This window comes from Equus asinus, unplaced genomic scaffold (genome assembly GCF_041296235.1).
Source record: "Equus asinus isolate D_3611 breed Donkey unplaced genomic scaffold, EquAss-T2T_v2 contig_585, whole genome shotgun sequence".
Lineage (NCBI taxonomy): Eukaryota > Metazoa > Chordata > Mammalia > Perissodactyla > Equidae > Equus > Equus asinus.
This window is the reverse complement of record NW_027225277.1, coordinates 90,696-116,107: the sequence shown is the minus strand read 5'-3', so window position 1 is coordinate 116,107 and position 25,412 is coordinate 90,696. Positions and strand designations below refer to the sequence as shown.

At 39.1% G+C, this 25,412-nt stretch overlaps 1 pseudogene; it reads left to right on the top strand.

The window, feature by feature from the left end:
- Positions 1-553: 553 nt before the first annotated feature.
- LOC139044086 (sodium/hydrogen exchanger 9B2-like) overlaps positions 554-25,412 on the top strand; it is a 42,092-nt pseudogene continuing 17,233 nt past the window's right edge.

Below are 25,412 nucleotides of genomic sequence, written 5' to 3'. Positions count from 1 at the left end.
TACAAGTTTTTAGTTACTTGGTATAAGTTTATGTTTCCTGGCATACCATAAGCCTATGGAAAACAAAGAATGTGTTTTGGCAATCTTTGAGTTACCCATAATAACCAGCAGGAGACTACCATAGCACTTATAGTGTCTAAGACATTGTGGCTACTCAATCAATGTTGTATTTTTTTACTTTAATTCAGAAATAAGAGCCGGGCAGGAATTAGTGACTCTGGTTTCTCTGAAAATGATGGAGTCCATAGATTTCTCTTTGGTGACTCATTTCCTCTATCAACATTGGAAAATTACCTGGAGCTTTCCTGCTTCATCAAGTTGGCCCATTACAGAGGACAATTTAACAGTAATATTGCCTGGAATGTGTAAAGTATAACTCAAAAAACAGGATGGGAGAGAAATCATGAACATATGATGGTCAACAAGGGCTTTTTTAAGAGAGATAAAAAGGTAGATAAGCAATAGGATAATATATTGTAATCAAAGAAAAGATTAGCAATTGAAAGTTAAGAATAATCTAAAATATCTTAGCCATTCAGAGTTCTAAGGGGAAAAATAAGTACAATTCATTCCTTTAAATGGCTCAAATTGCTGTCTGATTCATTTATTTAAATCCCAAATTGCTATTCTATATCTATACTGTTTCTCCTTCAGAACAGATCTTGTTCCTTTTCCCTCTATCATCTTACTCTTAATTATCAATCATGGAGAATGAAGATAAGACAATTGAACATGAAGATTTGGCACCATCCACAGAGATGAATAACATAGCCTCTACGGATCAAGAAACCCAGGTAAATCTGTGATCAAGTGTAGACCGTCTCAACCATTTCCTTAAGGAAGGGACTTCCAAATCTATGATAGCAACGTGTCCTCTTCGTTCTCTGTCACTCAGTTAACAATTCTCCCATTCTTAATCCCCAAGCTTGTACAGTAGGTGTGACTACCAATTTTCCCAGTCATTTTAGCAGCTAGCCCTACATAAAACTGCAGAAATAGAGAGCCTGTGAAATGCTTTGTGTTCGCAGCCTAAACCCTAGAATGCTTCTGGTTTCTTCCCTCTCTGTTTTTATTGCTTAAATTTAAGTAGATGAATGAATGTGAATTGTTTTTCATCACAGATAGTTATTTTTTTTCTGAACCACTTTGATATATTTACCAACTATTGCTTTGAATCATATCTTAAATAGGCTAATTTTTAAACAGTATTGCAAATGTAATGACATTGTATGTGACTCAGGCATTTATAATGCTACAATAGTGACTCAGTGGTAAACACCCCTAAGAGAGTTCTTGTTCCAAGCAGTAGCTGATTAGCTAGAAATGAAGCTGTATATTTCCCCTATGAACTGTTACCCTTAATTCTAATAATGGAAATTTTATTCGTGATGTGGTGGCTCAGTGAGTATAAAAATGGACAGCAAATGTACAGTTTTAAGTATTTTTTTAATTGCTTTAAACACAGGAGGAGACAGTTATGAACCTCAAAGGTACAGAGGGAAATGAACCAACAGAAGGAAGTAACCTATTGAGTAGCAGTGAAAAAAGGCTGCAGGAAACACCAACTGAATCAACTCATTTGCAAAGACTGAGACAAACATTTGCTTGCCTCCACATGGTTTACTGGATAGAGTGATAACAAATGGTATGTAAATGGTACGGGTGAATTCAGAAAGATGGTAAAAGATGAAGTTGTCATATAATGAAAGATTTCAAATAATATGGTTTAAAGGACAAAAAGAAGTTTATTTCTCTCACACATAAAAACTACTAGGTGGGGTCAGCCAGGTGGTGTACTGGTTAAGTTCACATGCTCCCTTTCAGCAGCCCAGGGTTTCACCATTCGGATCGTGGGTGCAGACGTAGCACCCCTCATCCAGCCATGCTGAGGCAGTGTCCCACACAGCAGAACTAGAAAGATCTTCAACTAGGATATACAACTACGTACTGGGGCTTTGAGGAGGAAAAAAACAAGAAAAAAGAGGAAGATTGGCAACAGATGGTAGCTCAGGGCCAATCTTTCTCACCAAAAAAAGGATACCTTAAAACCATATTTAAAAAAAAAAGAGGGGTCGGCCCCATGGCCGAGAGGTTAAGTTGGCAAGCCCCACTTTGGTGGCCCAGGGTTTCACCAGTTCAGATCCTGGGCGCAGACATGGCACCACTCATCAAGCCACACTGAGCGGCGTCCCACATGCCACAATTAGAAGGACCTACAACTAAAAATACACAACTATGTACCAGGAGGCTTTGGGGAGAAAAAGGAAAAATAAAATCTTAAAGAAAAAAAGGGGAGAGTAGAAACGGGTGGGCTTCCCTTCTGAAAAGAAAAAAAAAAGTTACTGGGTGAACAATTCACAATGGTATGTGTCTTTATTCCACACAGTCACTAGGGGCCCAGGCTGAAAAGCTCCACCATCTTCAACATGGAGGGCTTCCAAGAGCACTGTGGTCACCACCATTCCAGCTGTCAGAAAGAGGAAAAGAGCAGAGATCAAGGACCTTTTCCTCTTCTGCGTCAGAGTAATCTCACAGGATTATGTTAGACCTCCAATGAGAAAAGTGATTGAGAAATCAGTTGTAAACAGAAAAGCATTACATAAATGTTGGTTGTTATTACTGTTAAGTAATGCAACTAAGGTTTAAGCCAACACAGCTACACTTCCAAATGTCACATCATTTTATAAGGAAGAATCCTCGTTTGCAATTCAATTTATTCCCATAGAGCTGCTATTACTTAAAACATTTGGGAGGAGTGACGTCAGCAATATGGCTGAGTGAGCTAGTCCCTTCCTCGCTCTCCCTTTTGAGTTATAACTAAATGGACACTTACTGACCAACAGAGGAAACCCACACAGCACAACAGGATGCCTGAGAGACACACGCAGCTATAAATCTGAGGGTGGGTGGACTGGCCCCCCAGGAAGTGATGGAGACAGGTGAGCACACCCTGTTCTCCCCGCTAACCCTGTGCATGCAACACGAACACTCCAACCTGGTGCAAGCACCTGGAAAGTGGGAACACGCAGCAGGGCAACCATAAGAGGAGGCGGCGGTAACCCTTAGCCTGCACTCGTGGTTGATCTCCCAGTGGAGAGAGGGAGCCCACCACACCCCTGTGCGGTAAAGGAGCAGCCATAGCCCAGGTCCCAGCAGGGAAGCCCTGACCACCAAGCTCAGCAGCCCCACGGACTGCAGATCGTAAACAGGGACCTCAGCAGATTTCCAAGCTGGGGCAAATACTTCGCAGGTGTGCATGAATGCTCACAGTGCAGCTGTGCTCCCAAAGAGGTAACCAGTCCAGGCAACTGTGGGAATAGGTGTGGCAGCTTTGAACCCACATGCACTTACTTTCCTGGCGGGGAGGGGGAGCCCACCATGCCCCAGGGCTGTCAAGGAGCAGCCATAGCTCAGGTCTCTGCCTGGAAGCCCTGCCCACCAAGCTCAGTAGCACCACGGACTGTGGATCATAAGGGACCTCAGCAGATTTTTGTGCTGGGACAAACACTTCCAGGCACACATGAGTGCTCCCAAAGAGGGAACATGTCCCAGGCAGCTGTGGGAATAGGTGAGGTAGCTTTGAGCCCACTGGTGATCACTTTCCGGTGGAGAGGGGGAGCTCAGAGTGCCCCTGAGGCACCAAAGAGTGGCCCTAGCCTAGTGAGGAAGCCCCGCCTGACAAGGACAGTCCACACAAGTGCCTGAATGCATCCCAGGCTGGGGCAAGCACCCATAATACCCCCACAGCTTCCAGCAGATGGGGTACGGCCAGAAACACTACTCCTGCTCCCCGCTAGCGGTAACAGGGGGAATCTGCATCCTAAGAATACCACAAATGCCACAACAAAAGATTAGTTCATCAAACACCATGAGAAACTGCAGCAACAATTCAGACCAGGAGGAAAATGACAATTCTCCAGAAACCAACATGGAAGATACAGAAATATACAAGCTAAATGACCGAGAATTCAAAATAGCCATCATAAGGAAACTCAACGATTTACAAGAAAACACAGAAAGACAGTTCAAGGAGCCCAGCAACAAAATGGATCTCTTCACCAAAGAGATTAAAACTATAAAAAAAATCAAGCAGAAATTCTGGATATGAAAAACACAAATAATAATCTAGAATCATTAAGAAATAGAATTGATCTTATGGAGGAAAGAATTAGTCTTCTTGAGGATAAAAATGTAAAAATTCTACAGGTGGAGGAGGAGACAGAACTAAGATTTTTTCAAAATGAAGGAATTCTTCAAGAAATATCTGACTCAATTAGGAAAAGCAACATAAGGATTATAGGTATCCCAGAGGGAGAAGGGAGGGAGAAAGAAGCAGAGAGCTTATTCAAAGAAATAATTGCTGAGAACTTCCCAAACATGGGGATGGTTTCAGATTTACAGATAAACGAAGTTAATCGTATGCGCAACTTTATCAATGTGAAAAGACCCTCTCCAAGGCATATAATAGTAAAAACGGCAAAAGTTTGGGATAAACAAAGAATATTAGGAGCAGCAAGGTACAAGAAGATAACCTACAGAGGAAGCCCCGTCAGGCTTTCAGCAGATTTCTCAGTAGAAACCTCACAGGCTAGGAGAGAATGGAATAATATATTCAAAATACTGAAAGACAAAAACTTTCAGCCAAGAATACTCTATCCAGCAAAACTTTTCCTCAGATACAATAGAGAAGTGAAAGCTTTCCCGGATGAACAAAAGCTGAGGGAGTTCACTGCCACAAGACCTCCCCTACAAGAAATAATTAAAGATGCCCTCACACTGGCAACAAAAAGGCGAAGGTCTACAAAGCTCTGAGCAAGAAGGTAAATAGACAGACATGATCAGAAACCTGCAGCTCTCTACCAGAATAGGAAGGTAAAGACTCAATTACAACTTAAAAGAGAAAGGGAAAGAAAGCATCAGAAGCAATGATAAACACTTCAACTTAGCCACAAACTCAGGAAATTAAAAACAGAGCATTGTGTAACAGCAATTACCCAGAAGGGGAGAGGAAATGGAAGGAACTTGCTTAGGTTAATGGCGATAAGAGGCTATGAGAAAATGGACTGTCTCATCTCCAATATCTTTGATACAATCCTCACGGTAACCACTAAACAAAAAAATCAGAGCAAAACCACAATTCACAAAGAGAGAGAACTGAGAAATCCCTCTTGGAAAACCAACAAAATGAAATGGCAGTCAGAAATGCAAAGGAAGAGAAACAGTGGAAACATAGAACAACTAGAAAACGAGATAAAATGGCAGCATTAAGCCCTCATATAACAATAATCTCTCTAAATGTAAATAGACTGAACTCTCCAATCAAAAGACATAGAGTAGCTGGATGGATTAAAAAACAAGACCCAACAATATGCTGCCTCCAGGAAACGCACCTCAGCTACAAAGACAAACATAGGCTTAGAGTGAAGGGATGGAAGACAATACTTCAAGCTAATGGCCAACAAAAGAAAGCAGGGGTTGCCATACTTTTTATCAGACAAGGCAGACTTCAAGTTAAAAAAGACAATGAGAGACAAGGAGGGGCAGTATTTAACGATAAAAGGGAAATTCCATCGAGAGGACATAACACTTATTAATATATATGCACCTAGCACAGGGTCACCAAAGTACATAAAGCGATTATTAACAGACCTACAGGGAGAAATTAAGAGCAACACAATCACAGTAGGGGACCGCAGCACCACACTTACTTCAAGGGACAGATCATCCAGACAGAAATTCAACAAGGAAATTGCAGATTTAAATGAAACACTTGACCAGATGGAGTTAATGGACATATATAGAGCATTCCATCCAAAAACAGCAGAATATACGTTCTTCTCAAGTGCCCATGGAACATTCTCAAAGATAGACCATATGTTGGATAACAAGGCCAGCCTCAATAAATTCAAGAAGATTGAAATCATCCCAACCATCTTTTCTGACCACAATGCTAGGAAGCTAGAAATCAACCACAAGAACAAAACTGGGAAAGTCGGAAATATGTGGACATGCTATTGAACAACCATTGGATCATTGAAGAAATCAAAGAGGAAATTAAAAAATAACTGGAGACAAATGAAAATGAAAATACAACATACCAATTCTTATGGGATGCAGCAAAAGCAGTCATGAGAGGGAAATTCATAGCAACACAGGCCCACTTCAACAAGCAAGAAAAATCTCAAATAAGTAATCTTAACATACAGCTAACAGAGCTAGAAAAAGAAGAACAGATAAAGCCCAAAGTCGGCAGAAGGAGGGAAATAATAAACATCAAAGCAGAAATAAATGAAATATAGACTAAAAAAGCAGTAAAAAGGATTGATGAATCTAACAGCTGGTTCTTTGAGCAGATAAACAAAATTGACAGAACCTTAGCCAGACTCAACAAGAAAAAAAGAGAGAAGGCTCAAATAAATAAAATTAGAAATGAAAGAGAAATTACAACAGATACGGCAGAAATACAAAGGATTATAAGAGACTATTGTGAAAAACTGTATGCCCACAAATTTGATAACCTAGAAGAAATGGATGGATTCCTATACTCATATAACCTCCCAAAACTGAATCAATAAGAAACAGAATCTGAACAGACCAATCACAAGTACAGAGCTTGAAAGAGTAATCATAAACTTCCCAAAAAACAAAAGTCCAAGACCAGATGGCTTCTCTGGAGAATTGTACCAAACATTCAAAGAAGATTTAGTACCTATTCTCCTCAAACTATTCTGAAAAATTGAAGAAGAGGGAACATTTCCTAACACATTCTGTGAGGCCAACATTACCCTGATACCAAAACCAGACAAAGACAACACGAAGAAGGAAAACTACATGCCAATATCACTGATGAACTTAGATGCAAAAATCCTCAACAAAATATTGGCAAACTGAATACAGCAATACATTAAAAGAATCATACACCATGATCAAGTGGGATTCATTCCAGGGATGCAGGGATGCTTCAACATCCATGAATCAATCAGTGTGATACACCACATTAACAAAATGAGGAATAAAAATCACATGATCATCTCAATAGATGCAGAGAAAGCATTTCACAAGAGCCAACATCCATTTATGATAAAAACTCTCAATAAAATGGGTATTAAAGGAAATTACCTCAACATAATAAAGGCCATATATGACAAACCCACAGCCAACATCATACTCAATGGGGAAAAACTGAAAGACATTCCTCTGAGAACAGGAACGAGACAATGGTGCCCACTCTCACCACTCTTATTCCACATATTACTGGAGGTTTTGGCCAGAGCAGTTAGGCAAGAAAAAGAAAAGGAATCCAAATTGGAAAGGAAGAAGTGAAACTTTCACTATTTGTAGATGATGTGATTCTATATATAGAAAACCCTAAAGAATCCACCAGAAAACTCCTAGAAATAATCAACAACTACAGCAAAGTTGCAGGGTACAAAATCAATTTTAAAAAATCAGTTGCATTCCTATACGCTAACAATGAACTAGCAGGAAAAGAAATCAAGAATACAATCCCATTTACAGCTGCAAGAAAAAGAATAAAATACCTAGAAATAAACTTAACCAAGTAGGTGAAAGATGTGTACACTGAAAACTATAAGTCATTACTGAAATAAATTGAGGAAGATGTAAAGAAATGGAAAGATTTTCCATGCACATGGGTTGGAAGAAGAAACATAGTCAAAATGTCCATACTACCTAAAGCAATCTACAGATTCAGTGCAATCCCAATCAGAATCCCAATGACATTCTTCACAAAAATAGAACAAAGAATTCAAAAATTTATATGAAACAACAAAAGACCCCAAATAGCCAAAGCAATCCTGAGAAAAAAGAACAAAGCTGGAGGTATCACAACCCTGACTTTAAAACATACTACAAAGCTACAGTAATCAAAACAGCGTGGTAGTGGCACCAAAACAAACAGATCAATGGATCAAAATTGAAAGCCCAGAAATAAAACCACACATCTATGGACAGTTAATCTTTGACAAAGGAGCAAAGAATGGAGAAAGGAAAGTCTCTTCAATAAATGGCGTTGGGAAAACTGGACAGCTACATGCAAGAGAATGAAAGTAGACCATTATCTTTCACCACACACAAAAATTAACTCCAAATGGATTAAAGATTTGAATGTAAGAACTGAAACCGTAAAACCCCTACAAGAAAAAACAGGCAGTACACTCTTTGACTTTGGTCTTAGCCACATCTTTTTGAATACCGTGTCTACTCGGGTAAGGGGAACAAAAGAAAAAGGTAACAAATGGGACTACATCAGACTAAAAAGCTTCTACAAAGCAAAGGAAACCATCAACAAAATGAAAAGACAACCCACCAACTAGGAGAAAATATTTGCAAATCATTTATCAAACAAGGGGTTGATATCCAAAGTACATAAAGAACTCACACACCTCAACAAAAAAAAAAAACAACCCGATCAAAAAGTGGGCAGAGGATATGAACAGACATTTTCAAAGGTAGATATACAGATGGCCAACAGGCACGTGAAAAGACGCTCAACATCACTAATTGTTAGGGAAATACAAATCAAAACTACAATGAGATATCTCCTTACACCAGTCAGAATGGCTGTAATTGCCAAGACCAAAAACAACAAATGTTGGACAGGATGTAGAGAAAAGGGAACCCTCATCCACTGCTGGCGGGAATGCAAACTGGTGCAGCCACTATGCAAGACAGTATGGAGATTCCTCAAAAAACTAAAAATAGAACTACCATGTGACCCAGCTATGCCACTACTGGGTATCTACCCAAACAACTTGAAATCAACAATCCAAAGTAACATATGCACCCTTGTGTTCATTGCAGCGCTATGCACAATAGCCAAACATGGAAACAATCCAAGTACGCAACGACCAATGACTGGATAAAGAAGATGTGGTACATATATACAATGGAATACTACTAAGCCATAAAAAGACAAAATCTTCCCATTTGCAACAACATGGATGGACCTGCAGGGTATTATTTGCTAAGCGAAATAAGCCAGACTAAGAAAGACAAACACCATATGATTTCACTTATATGCAGAACATAAACAAACACATGGACAAAGAAAATAGTTCAGTGGTTACCAGGGGAAGGGGGCTGGAGGGTGGGCACGAGATGAAGGGAAGCACTTATGTGGTGACAGACAAGAAATAATGTACAACTGAAATTTCACAATGATGCAAACTATTATGAATCTCAATTTAAAAAAAAAAATATTTGGAAGATTTTTCCTTGAGAATTTATCTCAGCACAATTTTGGATATTGTTAGAGTTGGGGTATATTTGTCTTTTAGGAATGGATTTGGTCTTTGGAGGCAGCCAAACATTAAGCTGATATCAATTTGATTAATAAATGGATGTTCAGATTCAGTAATGCTGTTTTTTGTTCAAAAAAGAAGTGTGTGAATGTACCTGTGTGTGTATGTACGCTCTGAAGCTCACGAAATGAAAATGAAAGACATTTTACCATTCTCAACTGGAACAATGGTATGTTATACTTTAGACTCTGGATATGTTTTTACTGAAATTAGTTAATTTTCTAAACTAGCATGAGAAAAAAATCTCAAACTTTATTTAAAACACATGGAGAAAACCAGGTTCCAAAATGTACACTAGTTCATAAGGCAACAGATAATTTAATACCTTTTCTGTCCTTTTTATTATTTTTTTAAACTTTTACCCTTCAAATTATGGCACATTTCTAGTTAAAACATTTACAGGAAAACTGATACAGATTGACATAGGAAAGGTGTAAATGAACGATGTGGTCTGGAGACTCACTGTTTTGAGTTCTGTAATCGTTGTCCATCAGCTGCCTGAGAAGTGGACTCACGTGTGTGAGCACCTCTTCTCTTGTTTTCTGTACTTCTGTTCCTGAGGCTCACAAGAGGGCTTTCTCCTATACTCCTTCCTGTGCCCATTCAGAATACATAAGTATTTGTCTTAAGAAGTCAATCTTACATGTGAAAAAATGATTTTCCAAAATCATAAATGAGAAGTAAATTATTAACTAAATTAAAGATGATTTAGAGAAACCTTATACACATATATTTACTGTGTATTTAGAACTGAATTTTGAGTATGGGAGAGGAAAGGAAAATTAGAGATTTTTTTTAAAAGTGGTCTTGAAGTAGAAAACTACCTTGCTGAATTTAGTATAAAATCAGGTTCATGCTGTGATACAGTAAAATTTAGTAGCTGGTAATTCCTACTTTCCCATTATACCTTCAATACTGTATAGAAATTTCAGCCCCTATAGCCAACTGGAAAATACTGAAGGCCTTAAGTTATTTATTTCATTGTAACATCATCATAAGCCTAGAAAATCAGGAAGAATTCTGTGAGGATGTAAAAACTGGGGCATTAGATTCAGTCTCTAGCAGTATGGTAGACAAGATTCAGTGAACAATTCTCTCACTTATGCCAAGATGAAAACAGTATTTTAAGTCTTTTTAAATGTACCTTTTTTCTGTGAAGAAAACAGGAAGTCATTGGACACCAAAACCAAACTGAGCAGAGGAGATAAATATGCACTCAAGCTGGCCTTCACCCTGGAGGCTTCTGCAAAACACCTGTGAGCTTGAGAGTCATTCTGAGGCCCTGAGAGCATAGGGGGCTGCGCTGGAGCTGGTCCAGGTGGGCAGAAGTCTCAGGAGCATTCATCCTCCCTCACCCACACAAAGCTGGAGCCCAGCGTGGCAGCTGCAGATGGGGCCTGCACCCACACCTATCTCAACTATGGTGCTGGCTGGGGGAGAGGAGCGTCCCACTAAAAATGTGTAACTCCATGCTGATCTGTGCTCCAAATTCACATAAAAAACACAAGCTGAAAATATATCTAAAAGTGATCCCAGATTGGAAGCTTCTAAGCACATGGTAGAAGCAAATGCAGATCCGATCCAGGAAAACTCACATTCAACCTAAGGCTCCAACAATCCCCAAAGGTAAAGTTCCAAGGAAGAGGTCACTGTCACAACAAATTTTAAAAGATCACAACATGCACAAGGAAACAGAGATTTCAAAAATTTGCATTATCAGAAAATAGAAAATATTTTTGGTATCTGTAAAGAAATTAAAGAGGAGATAGCAAATATAAGTACAAAACAAGGAACTATTTTTAAAAAATAAACAAACATTTTGCTAACGACCAAGTCGAATTTCTAGAAATGAAAGATATAGTACAGTAATTGAAATGTAAAACTCAGTGGATAGATGAAGCAGTGGGTTAAGTGACAAGAGAATTGGTGAACTAGTAAGAGATCTGAAGAGATTATCTAGAATGCAGTTCACACAAAGATGGAAAATGTGAAAATGAGGGATAGCAACATGGAGAAGAGTATGACTGTCTGATCTTAGTTCCAGAAAAAGAGAATAGAGAATGGAGAAGAGGAAATATTTGAAGAAATGAAGACTGAGAATTTTCCAGAATTAGTGAAAAACTTAAATCCCAAGCAAACCGAAAGGAAGTCATACCTAAATACATCAAACTGAAATTGCAGAAAACCAAAGAAAAGGAAAAAATCTTAAAAACAGCCAAAGAAAAAGAATTCCCTAAAAAAGCAGAAATTAGACGTAAAAGCAGCAATGAAAGCCAGAAAGCCAAAGAGTAATATTTTCAAGGACCTGAGAGAAAGTAACTCTCAACCTAGAATTGTATATGCAGAAAAACTCTGTCTTAAGAATGAAAATGAAGATAATTTCAGACAAAACTAAGCCTTTACTACCAACAGAGCCTTATGAGAAACATAACATGCTTTGCTACAGAGAGTTTCTGTACCATCAATTAGCTCTTATGCGATGGTAAAGAGGGAATTGTGTGAGTGCCAGATGGAATTTGCATTTTTGTACATAATTTTTCCTGTCACCTTAGTATTTTTCATCATCAAGCAATAGCAAGTGAATACAAAGTGAATTGAAAACAAAAATCAGATAGATGTTTTCTTACAATTAAAGATAAAGCCTTATCAACTTGAGGACCTTTTAAAAAGCTGAAATCTCTGTGAAAGTGCGTTCTTTTTGGGCAGTTAGTTGCTGGTTTAGGGGCTTCAAAGACTTTTTAAACTTCCCACAATGTTAAGCTATCTAATGAAACCACACGTGGATGAAGAAGCTGACAGTACAGGTGAAGAAGCTGCCAACACTTTTCCCTCAGTTAAAAACAAACAAACCTTTGTTTGATGAATAAGCTACAATCTGCATAAGATTTTGATGGAGCTGCTCTCTATTTAAAGCAAATGCCCTCAAGATTCTACATCTCGGGAAAAAGGAAGTGTGGTTCCAGGGTTTAAGTCTGCAAAGAAGAGACTGACTTTAGATGCGATGTCAGTAGAGATTTAACTGTGCTGATACTGTATTAGAATTGTTACTGTTTTTTAGTGCTTTGGTCACAAGTTTTGAGTTTTGAGTTTTGGGTCGTCTGCTCCAACTCTGTTTTTCCCATAAGTCTTTTTGTTTTCAGTGTCTGATTTTGTAGAACACAAGGTTTTTGAAACAGGGAAACATATTTTGCATTCTAACAGAAATGCCTCTACTAAAGCAAATACTTCAGGTAACCAGATGATTGTCCCAGAGGAAAGGTTTGAGGTGCCACAATGAATGATGGCCCCCCCAAAAAGGTAAGTATCTGAGTAATTCTAAACAAACGTCAACATAGAAGAGAAACAATGCTAATGTTTAATTCAAGGCAGAGCTAAAATAGGGGAGTGTGGTTGTTCAAGTATTCTCATGCTCCTGTGAAGAGGTTAAAGATAGTGATTGTTTCTCTTTTTATTAACTACTGATATATTTATAGTAAAATTAAAAAGAATAATAAGGGAATGGTAAAAAGAAAAAAAGTTCAAGGTAGTAGTTGTAGCAGTGTGGAAGGCGATGGGGGATGGGATTAAGAGGAACACAGAGGTGCCTTCAAGGCACTGGTAGTATCCTATTTCTTCAGATGGTTGGTAATTACCCAGTTGTTCATATCACTGGTGTTCTTCAAAACTTACACATGGTTGTAAATATTTGTATGTGTATTCAGTATTTATTTTTAAAAACTTTTAGATTATATCAAAACCGACATATGACAACTTATTGATAGAAGTTTTCCTGGTTTATTTCAGTTACCATCCTTGTTCTTCTGTGGGCTGTAGTGTGGTCAATTACTGGCAGTGAATGTCTTCCTGGAGGAAACCTATTTGGAATTATAATCCTGTTCTATTGTGCCATCTTTGGAGGGAAACTTTTGGGGCTCATTAAGTTACCTACGTTGCCTCCACTACCTCCTCTTCTTGGTAAGTACCAAACACTTCCTGTGTCCTTCAGAGTAAATCATATTTTTAAAATAGTAGTTTGGGAAATAAAGGAATAAACTATTTCTGTATTTGCTGTGCTGGCCCTTAAAGCTGATTGTTAAATTGTGATGAGTTTTATGAGCCAGTTGGTAAACAGCAATTTGAAAATTAAATTATATATACTTACAATTAAATAACTTGCATTAAACACAAGAGCAATACTCAAAACCAATCACTTCTTAATTATTTTACTACATTTTCCTCTTATCTCTCCTCTTGAGATTATGGAAATACTATATCACGGTGTGTCACTGCCCATCTGTTCCCAGCTCCACGTTCAATGACGTCAGGTTGGTAGGTTAACATCAGCCCTGGTAGAAGTATCTGTAATACAGAAATCAGCAAATGCTGCAGCCCAGGGCTTAATATGTTGTCAGTCACTCACATCATTGACAAACGAGTGAAGTTCCAACATGTATTACAAAACTATTCTTCCAGAGGCCATGAGAACTGTGCAGATACGACACGTAAAAATTAGTCTTAAAACTAGGTATTATATCTTTAATGTTTCTTTTAAAAATTCCATATTACAAAATTTCAGTGTACTACTTTCAGTATACCACAAAAGACATTTTGTGTCCCTTTCTCACAGATTTATAAATCATTAAGTTTTATTTAAAAACCATGTACCTTTTACACATGCATATTTGCACACATCTCCTTTTTTTATTTCAAAAGATTGGCCCTCGGCTAACATCTGTTGCCAATCTTCTTTTTTTTTTTATTTCTTCTTCTCCTCAAGGCCCCCCAGTACATAGTTGTATATTCCAGTTGTCGGTTCTTCCAGTTCCTCTATGTGGGACACCACCTCAGCATGGCCTGATGAGCGGTGCTAGGTCAGTGCACAGGATGCAAACCAGTGAGACCCTGGGCTGCCAAAGCAGAGTGCATGAACTTAACCACTCAGCCACAGGGCCAGACCCCCCCACACACACACATTTCCTAAGTAAAAATTTTTTTCTATTAGTGAGGACCTCAGGATTGGTTAACATAGACCAAAATTATTTTCTTGTGAATTTGTGGTGAGCAATTGAAACTAAATGTAAAAAGAAGTAGAATTATTTACATCTTACTCTACACTGTTTCTCAATATATTTTTCAATTTAGGTAAAATTCAAGTTATTTCACTTAATTCATATTGTTTATCATGGGTGCTTTTTGTTAAAGTTTTTAATTGAATTATTATGACAATGGGTTGTTTCTAGGCCAGCCCGGTGGTGTAGTGGTTGAGTTCCGTGCACTCTGCTTCAGTGGCCCAGGTTCGTGGGTTCCGGTCCTGGCTGTGGACTACACCCTTGTCAGCTATGCTGTGGTGGCGTCCCACATACAAAATAGGGGAAGCTTGGCACAGATGTTAGCTCAGGGCAAATCTTCCTCACCAAAAAACAAAAGGGGGGCTGTTTCTAAATATGCCTGTGTGCTATGATAAAGGGTTGGCAAACCATCTCTTCTTGTAAATAAGATCTTATTGGAGCACACTCATGCTCATTCATTTACATATTGTCTGTGGCTGCTTTTATACTACAGTGGCAGGGCTGAGAACTTATAACAGACACCATGTGGCCCACAAAGCCTGCAGTGTTTCTTGTATGGCCCTTTACAGAAAATGTTTACTAACCCCTGCATCTAAGTCAGAGCTTCTCACACTTTATTATCCAGAGAATGACCTTGGATCTTGTTAAAATGCAGACTCTAATTCAGTAGGTCTGGGGTGAGGCCTGAGATTCTGCCTTTCTAATAAGCTCAAAGACCACACTTTCCACAGAAAAATCATAAGTTTTCAAACCTGGCTGCACGTAGGAATCATCTGGGAAATTTTTTAAAAAGCTGATGCCTGGGACCCACCCCAGAGATTCTGAACTAATTGAATGGAGTAGCCCTGGGTATCAGAATTTTTAAAAGCTCCCCAGGTGATTCTAATATGCAACCTAAGTTGAGGACTACTGTTCTAGACGCCATGAAAAGGCCCTTTACACCTCATCCTTCTCTTTTCCACTCCATGCCTGTTATTGCAACAAGCAAAATACACATGTTGCAAAATGATAAATCCTTGGGCTTTGTGATTACATGAAATCTCCTGAGGTCACTGAAATCATTCTTAAAAGTCACGTACGTAATGTGTCTTACCATCCCTTTCTATAGTGGTACGTTTGTGACAGAAGTTTACTGGCTCTTAGCGTATTAGGGCCAGTATCTAAAACTGAAACATTATCTGAATCCATAAAGAAGACTTGTTAAGGCAGACATGTGTGGTGATTGCCTATTCCATATTTTTAAAAATTCATTGAAATAATTGCCAGAGATGGAGGATGAAGGAGCATTTTTTATTCCAAAAATGAATGTGAAAACAACTTTCCTAGGACACTGTTTCCTTTGCTGATGGTCTGGGTTGCTGGAAATTTTTTTCAATAATGATTTGCTTCAAAATAACTTGAGAGTAGATGAAATAAGATTGGCCATGTATTGATAATTTTTGCATGTTTTAAAAAATTTCCGTAATAGAAATTAAGGAGGAAAGAAGAATACTCCTTATCAAAGAAGGTATTCTTTTCTCCACACCCAAGGGAAAGGCCCCCCCAGGGGCTCAGAGGCCAGAGGGGGCGCCTTCCTAATCACAGTCAGGTGGCCACATCAACGGAGGCCATCGGCAAACAGAACTGTCTCAGGGAAATTGTTTGTACATTCATCTCAGAAATGAAAAATGCTCCTTCATCCCCTCCAAAACTCCAAAAGAAACTCCTACATATTTGTGAGTTCTTATTAGACTATTATTCCTTTTGATTTCAGGTAGTTGTATGCTATAATCAATTTAGGGCTGGTTTAGATTCACATTTTAAGTTTCAGTAAAGAACTGTTGACAAATTAATGAAATGTAAGGTTAGTGCAGCATTTTTGGCTGGTAATTCATTAATATCTATAAAAATGATATACACTGTACCCTGGAGCCTAACATTTCCACTGCTAAGAATTATCCTATGGATATACTTGCACAAACCTACAAATATGTAAGCTCTATGTGGACAAGGCCCATGTTGGTGTAGCTCGCCTCTGCATTACCAGGGTAGAGTAAGGGTCTGGCATGCAGTTAATAAATACTGTGCTCATTTCAGCACTGTTTGTAATGAAAAGTCTGGAAAGTTCCTTCAAGTCCCTTACTTAGTCCAAAAATTATGGTACTTCCACACAACGAGAAACTATTCCAACTATTAAAAAAAACAAGGCAAATATATATGTGCATCATTGGGAATATGTCCACGATATATTGTTAAGTGGAAAAGAAACAGATTATACAATGGTATTTAAACATGCTCTCATTTGTGTCCAGTGCAAAAGAGCACACGTACACACACACAGAGAAGCATGCTTTAATAGGTAGAGAAACTTTCTGGAAGGGCACAGAAAACTCTGGACAGTGGAAACCTTTGGGGAATGAAGCTGGAAAGTTGCACTTGGGGTAGGACATGTACTGGTCACTTTACATTGTCTGTCATGGTTTAATTTTATCATGAGCAAATATATTATTATTCTTTTAAAAACAGCTATTGTAGGCTGGTTCTTACTTTCAAAAATTCTAGAAAGATCATGACTGCAGAATTCATAACTTCTTCTAGATTAAATGGCAGCAATGAGAAATGCCTGGAAGAGATGCTTCCTTGCCTAATGGTGTCTGGAACAAGTCACAAAAAGCTATACTTGTAATTCATCTCTATTCTCATAGCTTACATATAAAACAACCCAAAGTTAGTAAATTTATTTAGTCCTTTGAAGTGTGGTCCATATAAGGACGTGGTAAGAAAAGAGTCCTGCTGGAGAAGAACGGAGTGTGGACGGCTTGCAGTCTCTGAGGAGAAATCCTTCCCCTATCTGGGCATGTGGTATCAGGGAGGGCAGGATTCTCTGACAAACTACCCGGCTTCCTCAGGCACACTCAACTACTTGCAGTTCCCAGAATGTGTCACACTTTCCCTTCATACCTTGGAAGAAACTGTTATTTCTCCCAGAAACTTCTCAACTTCTCCAGCCCCTTCTTCATTCCCCTTCCCCTTCTTTGGCCCCTGCTGACTCACCCTTCCTTGTCTCAGCTTGTATAAGGCCTCCTCATGCTTCCATAAAATTGAGGTTGCCCCCATAGACTGAAAGCTTGTTGAGGGATAGTACTGAGCCTTTGTTCATTGCAATATCTCTAATACCTACTATAGTGTCGAAAGTACCGAAGGCATTTGATAAATGTTGAATGGCTGAAGGAAAGAAGAGCCACCAGCTGACATGACAGAACAATGTCTATTTCATGATAACTCACTTCTAAGCCTTTGCAAAGCAGGTTATATGTTTTTTATTAAATTATCTGGTTTGAAAATAGGTAAAATAGAGCCCATATAGGTATTGATATTTCAAGTAATCTGGCATGGTAAATAATTTTAGAATCTTTCTGCTGTTTGCATACAAAGAGATGACTGAATTGGGCCTTGTATTAAAACATTTTATATTCAGAATTTGATCATACTTTCTACCCAAATACTACATCCTGTTTCTCTCTTTCAGGTTCAATTATTAATGAATTATTAATTATTCTAATCTTTCATTTTTATCTGCATATTAAAGCCTTTTCTTAGCTCCTGTAATTTTTTTTTTCATCAAAAGTTTGACATAATTTCATCTAAGGACTAAGCATAAAAGAAGTGGTTCCTGGGATTATAATCCTGGGATAGTCTCTTCTACATCTAAAGTACTGAAAATATTTTCTGTATTTGAAAACTAAAGATTTGTTTGATTTCTCCATCCCAGGCATGCTGCTTGCTGGGTTTCTCATCAGAAATATCCCTGTCATCAATGATAACGTACAGATCAAGCAGAAGTGGTCTTCCGCTTTGAGAAGCATAGCACTATCTGTCATATTGGTTCGTGCTGGCCTTGGGCTTGATCCACAGGTATTGAAGTATAAATTTCTAATTATTGACTTGGAATTTTGTTCTTCCAATATTGCAAGTATTTAGAATGACTGAGCTTTAGGAAATGGATGTGGACACTTTGCACAGCATTCAGAACGACAGAATGAAATTTATTTCATACAGGACTGTCCCCAAAAGATGTTCCCATACTCTCTCTTGGAGAAAGGTGGAGTTACTGTCTATCTAGGGACAGCACCAAGAATAAAGGCTCCCCTTTTCTCTGACAGAGATACAGGCCGTAGTTATAAATAAGGGTTGTGAGAGAGAAGACATCATATTTTTGGTGTGGAAAGCCCTATACGAGTGTTTAGGACTAACTATGCTGGCTCAGAAAACTGCCTAGCATACAGAATGAGTCTCAAAGTGTGCTTTTTTCGTGTTTGCTTTTGAAAGCAGGAATGAATGTTCTTGAGGATTGCCTTTACATCCGGTTCATTCTGGGGCCACAAATTATACATATGGCCAACACCGAGACGGTTAGATCAGCTAGTGTGGAGGTTATGAGCACAGACTCTGAAAGCAGCCTGGCCGAGCTCAAACCAAGCTCCACCACTCACTAATTTCATGATCTTGGAGAACAGCTTTAACTTGTGCCTTTTTGGATGAGAAAATCTAAACAATGATGATAATATTATCCCCTGTGTCATAGGTTGCTATGAGGACTAATAAGCCAACTCTAAAACACTTAGAACACTGAAATGTTTGTTAAATAAAACTCATTACCTGGAAAATTCATGATGGATGATCCAGACAGTCTGAACACTGAAGAAAAAGCATTTAATGTCATTCTCTCTGTGTGTCTTTAGAGGGTTATTTCGTATGTCTATTTTTATATTTCAGGCCCTGAGGAAGCTGAAGGGTGTCTGTGTAAGATTAGCCATGGGTCCCTGTCTTGTGGAGGCATGCTCATCTGCTCTTCTTGCCCACTTCCTAATGGGTTTGCCGTGGCAATGGGGATTTATACTGGGGTAATGATTTTTCTTTGTCGTATGAAAATACACACGGACATTTAGGACTTTCTCTGACGCTATACAAGTGAATGCATAATATTTTCGTAAGGACATCAGAAAATACAATACAGATATTCCAGCATAATATTATGACTATTAATATACCAGCATATAAACATTATAACTTCAAAATATAGTGTATGTCTTTGTAGGTGCTAACTTTGACAGTTTTATAATAATTTAAACTATTGAGGAAGTAATAGACTTTTATTATGCCTGATTCCATGCCAGTGAGAGATGCCAGATCTCTCCTCAAAGTCCATACAAAGGATAACGAATGCTCAACGGTGATCCACACCTAGCACAGGCCTCCTCCTCCTTTCACCAGGCTCTTATGATTATCTGTTCTGCTGTATTTTCCTCCTGCTGTTAGTTCTTTCTTCTTCTTCTTCTTCTTCTTCTTTTTTTTTTTGGTGAGGAAGATTGGCCCTGAGCTAACATCTGTTCCCAAGCTTCCTCTTTTCTTTTTTTTTCTCCCCAAAGGCCCAGTATATAGTTGTATATCCTAGTTGTAAATCCTTCTAGTTCTTCTATGTGGGATGCCACCACAGCATGGCTTGATGAGCAGTATATAGGTCCACACCAGGATCTGAACCAGCAAACTCTGGGCCGCCGAAGCAGAGCACATGAACTTAACCACTATGCCACTGGGACAGCCCCTGGTTCCTACTTCTAAGATTTAAGAGCCATAAGAAGTAAATAAATATGAAAGTACTTGGTAAGAATTTGGTGTTGGGGCCAGCCCCACGGCTCATGTTGAGGTGGCATTGGCGTCCCATATAGCACAGCCTGAGGCACTCACAACTACAGTCTACAACTATGTACTGGGGGGCTTTGGGGAGAAAAAAGAAAAGATTGGCAACAGATGTTAGCACAGGTGCCAATCTTTAAAAAAAATAATAATAATTTGGTGCTGATAAGTAGGCAAGAAGTAAGAACTACTTACTTCTCACGGTTAACACTCTCGAGCTATACTGCCTAGATTCAAATCTCGGCTCTGACTTTCCAGTATGTGATCTTCGGCAAATTACCTAATCTCTTTGTGCCTCCATTTCCTCATTTGCAAAACAAAGATAATGATTGTAGCTACCTCATAGGGTGGTTGTGAGGATTAAATTAGTTAATATATGTGAAGTGCTTAAAATGGTGTTAGGTACATAGTGAGCTTCATAAATGCTTTCTGCTATCCTACTGCTGCCGTTATCAGTGTCACTGTTACTGTCACTATGGCCTTCCTCTTCTAATCTGTTGTCTGATTTTTACATGCCAGGTCCTGATAGAAGGCCTCGCATCACTGGATTCCAATCCAAAAAGTCCATGGCCGTGTTTTTCAAACCTCATGCCGTGGATGTTTTGTTTAGATAGAAGGCAGATTCCTGGGGCCTCACCCCATTAGGTCTCCCAGACCAGCCGTAAATACAGATTTCAGACAGGCTGCGTAGTCCCAACGCAAGTTGTCCATGGCCACGCTCAGAAGAAGTGTTCTGTAGAACTTGTAGCTGTGCGTGTGTTTCTGTTTGGGACCTCACTGCCTTTGAAAGACTGTAATTGTCTAAAGTGTAACCTCTGAAAGAGTGGAGGTTATTATAATTTCACTAATAATAGTAATAATGAAGAAGATGCTATCATAAATATTTAAAGTGCTGCCTGCTTAGTTTTGTCTTAGGTGCTGTGTCTCCAGCTGTGGTGGTGCCTTCAATGCTCCTTTTGCAGGAAGGGGGCTATGGTGTTGAAAAAGGTGTCCCGACCTTACTCATGGCTGCTGGCAGCTTTGATGACATTCTGGCCACCACTGGCTTCAACACGTGCTTGGGCATGGCCTTTTCCACAGGTAAACTGATCAGTTCATGTGTGCTGTTCTCTTATGCTCTAGCGACATAGATATGATGTTGTGAGTGTGGCATATTTCCTTGATAATTGATTAAGGCAAATTAAAATAGAAAAAGCAACTCCAAGAGTTAGTTCTATACCTAAGGAGAAACCAGTGGCTTCTTGTCTTTACTCCCTTCACCCTCTAAATATAAAATGCTCAAGTACTGTGGTAGGTGCGTGAGGGGGCTTCAAAAGAGCAAAGTCGAAAGAAGGAGAACAGCTTCTGCATGCAGCCACCCGGGAGGGTCAGCCTTCGAGACTGCGCACAGAGGGTGAGCAGGTGTTTCAGTGAGCACAAAGGACAAAGTAGTCCAAGTGGGAGGGACAGTTTCTGTTCTCTCGTCTTTAACATTTTAGGGGAAATAATTATTTTAATGTGTATCTTATTAATACTTAATAACTGTCTGATACAGACATATTTTGTTTTAAGTAGTAATAAAACAGGAACTTAAGGCATTTTTTCCCTACTGTTATTCAACACCTTTATTATCCTTTGGGACAGCACACATTTAAGTTCACTTTTTAATCTGTTTCCAAGACTGGAAGATAAGATTTGCAATTTCATATTATTGACAAAATGTAATTGTGGGCTAAGTTTAGCTTCAGATTATTTAGTGGGAACACACCTTAGAAAGTCTTGTGTTCTCAGTCTCTCTGCCCCATGGTTATCCTCCCATTTTATGACTATATTTGACGTATGCCAATTACCTAGTACTTCACCTCTTCCCACACCCTGAAGTTGCCTTACGTCTAGTCCCCACCGTGTATCACTGGTGAATTAATCTTCTCAAAGCATTGTTTTGATAGTCTTACTTTCTTGTTCAAGCACCAGCAAGGATTCTCTATTACCAATTAGGTCGAATCTACACCCTTGTCTCTATTTTAACTCTACTGTACCTGTCCAATCGTACATTCTCCCTGCTTCCTGGTATACACCTTTAAAACAATAGTTCTCAGCCTCAGCTGCACACTATAATTACCTGGGAACTTTTTAAAAATACTCATATGTGGGCCCTACCTTAGGCCACTTAAATCATAATCTTTGGGAATGGAAACCACAGCTTTAGAGCAACAGAGTTTGCATTAAAATCACACAGGAGCAGGGTAGGGAGGGCCGTGGGGAGTGGCTGCTGGGGTTTTCATAATCTGAGGGGTGGGGGTGGGGGTGGGGCTAGCCTGAAGAACCTTCCTACTTGACAATACTCTGTACCCTCTGCCCTGCCCTACTAAATGCAGTCCTTAGACCATCTGGATAGGAGCTACCTGGAGCCTCTTTAAAATGTGGATCCCAGGCCCGGCCAGACTTACTGCATCAGAATTTTCAGAGGTGGGGCCCAAGAAGTCTTTTTTTCTTTTAAACAATCTTACTATACGGGAGACTGAAAGTGGTTAGTTACTTTCTACACATTTATAGTAAATTATTTACTGTAATATCTTGCAACGTATACTATTATCACAGATAAATGTTTTTGACAGTCACACTATTACCTAATAGAGAGCTGTCCTAGCTAAATAAAACTACTACAGAGGTAATCATTTTTTTAAATACAAGAGATAATTGAAACTGTAGGGGAGGAAAAACCGTTTCCCACACCAGGTTCGTTGACTGGGGCCCTGTAATCAGACTGACAAGAGACAGACTAACAAGAGAAAAACAGTTTATTAACGTGTGCATTGTGCTTACACAAGACCTCAAAGATGAGTAAGTCAAAGGAGCGGTCAGAATTTGGGCTTGTTCAGCATTTTAGCAAAGAACAATAATTATGTGGAGAAGCACAAGATAAAGGAGCTTTGAGCTTCTAGAGGCAGCAAATTGTGGGAAAAGAAACATATGGGGACCTAACGGTAGATAAGGGCTTGTTTTAGCAAAGTTTGTGATGTGAATTCCTCTGGTGCTGTCTTGGGGCTGATAAGGGCCCATAAGTGTCCCAAGTTGTCTCAGTGATTAACTTCTGTCCTTCCTGGTAAAAAGGAGAGGGGACACCTTTATGAATGTATGTCCTGCTTTTGGGCAAATAGTGAGAGGGCAGAGAGCTTTTCTTATATCTGCTTCTTCTCAATTGCCTTCAACTCAGAATAATCCTTATGCCCCAGTGGCATATTTGGGGTGACATATTGTGTACTCTAAACCACAATGACAAAAACCCACAATAACTAGTTAGTACATTTTTTCTTAGAATAGTGTGTGAAGAAGGGCTTTATGTGTTGAACAACTTTTTTTTTTTTTTGAGGAAGATTAGCCCTGAGCTAACATCTGCTGCCAATCCCCTTTTTTGCTGAGGAAGGCTGGCCCTGAGCTAACATCCTTGCCCATCTTCCTCTACTTTATATGTGGGACGCCTACCACAGCATGGCTTGCCAAGTGGTGCCATGTCTGCACCCGGGATCCAAACTGCCAAACCCTAGCCGCCAAAGCGTAATGTGTGAACTTAACCATTGCACCACTGGGCCGGCCCCTTTGAGCAACTTTAATATAATTTTCTGCACAATGTGTTCACAAAGTTTTTTTAATTAAAGTTTCCTAAGTTCTGTATGATATGGGGGAAAATATTGGTTCTACTTACCTCTCTATTATTTCAAAGAAGCTGAGTAAGAAATAAAGATTCTTCTAAGAGCAATTTCAAAAATAATTTGTTTTCAGTTTGCTTTTAGAATAAACATTCAAGAAGGAATGAGTCCTTTACACTCATCATAGTAAGAAAAGATTCTTGATTTTAATTCTCAAATTAAGTTCCTGTATTCTATACATATCAAACCTACTAAAATCAGTGTACATTTGTTATTTTAAAATCAGGCTCGTAGGGCCAGCCCTGTGGGGTAATGGTTTAAGTTCGTGTGCTCTGCCTTAGTGGCCCAGGATTCGTGGGTTCAGATCCCAGGCACGGACATAGCGCTGCTCTTCAAGCCATGCTGTGGCGGTGTCCCACATAAAATAGAGGAAGACTGGCACAGATGTTAGCTCGGCGACAATCTTCCTCAAGTAAAAAGAGGAAGATTGGCAACGGATGTTAGGTCAGGGTCAACCTTCCTCACACACAAAAAAATCAGGCTATTAAATGGCTGTTTGAAAACTAGATCAGTCTACTCACCCAGCCTATGCATATCATACCAATTAGCTCTGAATCATGAATTTTATCTTTCATATTTTCTTAGGCCCTTTAGGTAAAGTTTTTTGAAGTAAATGTACAAAAAAGTGCACAAATCATAGTTTATGCCTATTTTGAAGTTTATCTCTAATAATGCATACCTTTCTTATAAGATAGGCCCATTTTATTAGACACTTTAAGTCACATATATTTAAGACTGTGGAGAGCAGGAAATATCTGTAAACTTTTCCTTCTGTGTAATCAGATGCTTTGTGTGATGATTGAAGTAAAGTCTTTGTATTTATGGATTTAGAGTTCTGACTGAAGATTTTTTTTTATGTGTGTCTAAGGTTCCACGGTTTTTAATGTCCTCAGAGGCATTTTGGAGGTAGTAATTGGTGTGGCAGCTGGGGCTCTTCTTGGATTTTTTATTCAGTACTTCCCAAGCAGTGACCAGGTAAAGGAAACCATCTGTGGGAAAGTCGTGCTCTAAAATGTCACGGGAAAACATTCTGGAACACTCCCTCAGAGCCATGTGAAGGACGTGATTTAGCAAATGACCCCCATTTTAAAACTGCTTGCTGCTCTGTCAGTGCTGTCTGTGAGGCTTAGGAAGACAGCTAAACCTTGAAGATGTTAATGCAGTCCTGGGATTTTCTTCTCCTATTTATATTCTGTACACTTCAGCTTGCACTGTAAAACAAATAACATGAATTCCAAACTAATAGGATATGCAAGTCTTATTTTTATTTTCATTTTTTTGAGGAAAGATTAGCCCTGAGCTAACATCTGCTGCCAATCCTCCTCTTTTTGCTGAGGAACACTGGCCCTGAGCTAACATCCGTACCCATCTTCCTCTACTTTATATGTGGGACGCCTGCCACAGCATGGCTGGACAAGCAGTGCATAGGTTGCACCTGGGATCCGAACTGGCCAACCATGGGCCGCCGAAGTGGAACGTGCGAGCTTAACCACTGCGCCACCCAGCCAGCCCCGCAAGTCTTATTTTTTTAATTAATTTATTTTTTATTTTTATTATTATTCATAATACTCAACTAAATCAAGATATAAAATGGTTCTTTGGGCCCACGGTTTTAGTGTCAAAATACCTTAGATTCTAATACTATCAAATAGATAGACCTTAACATTTCATTAAAA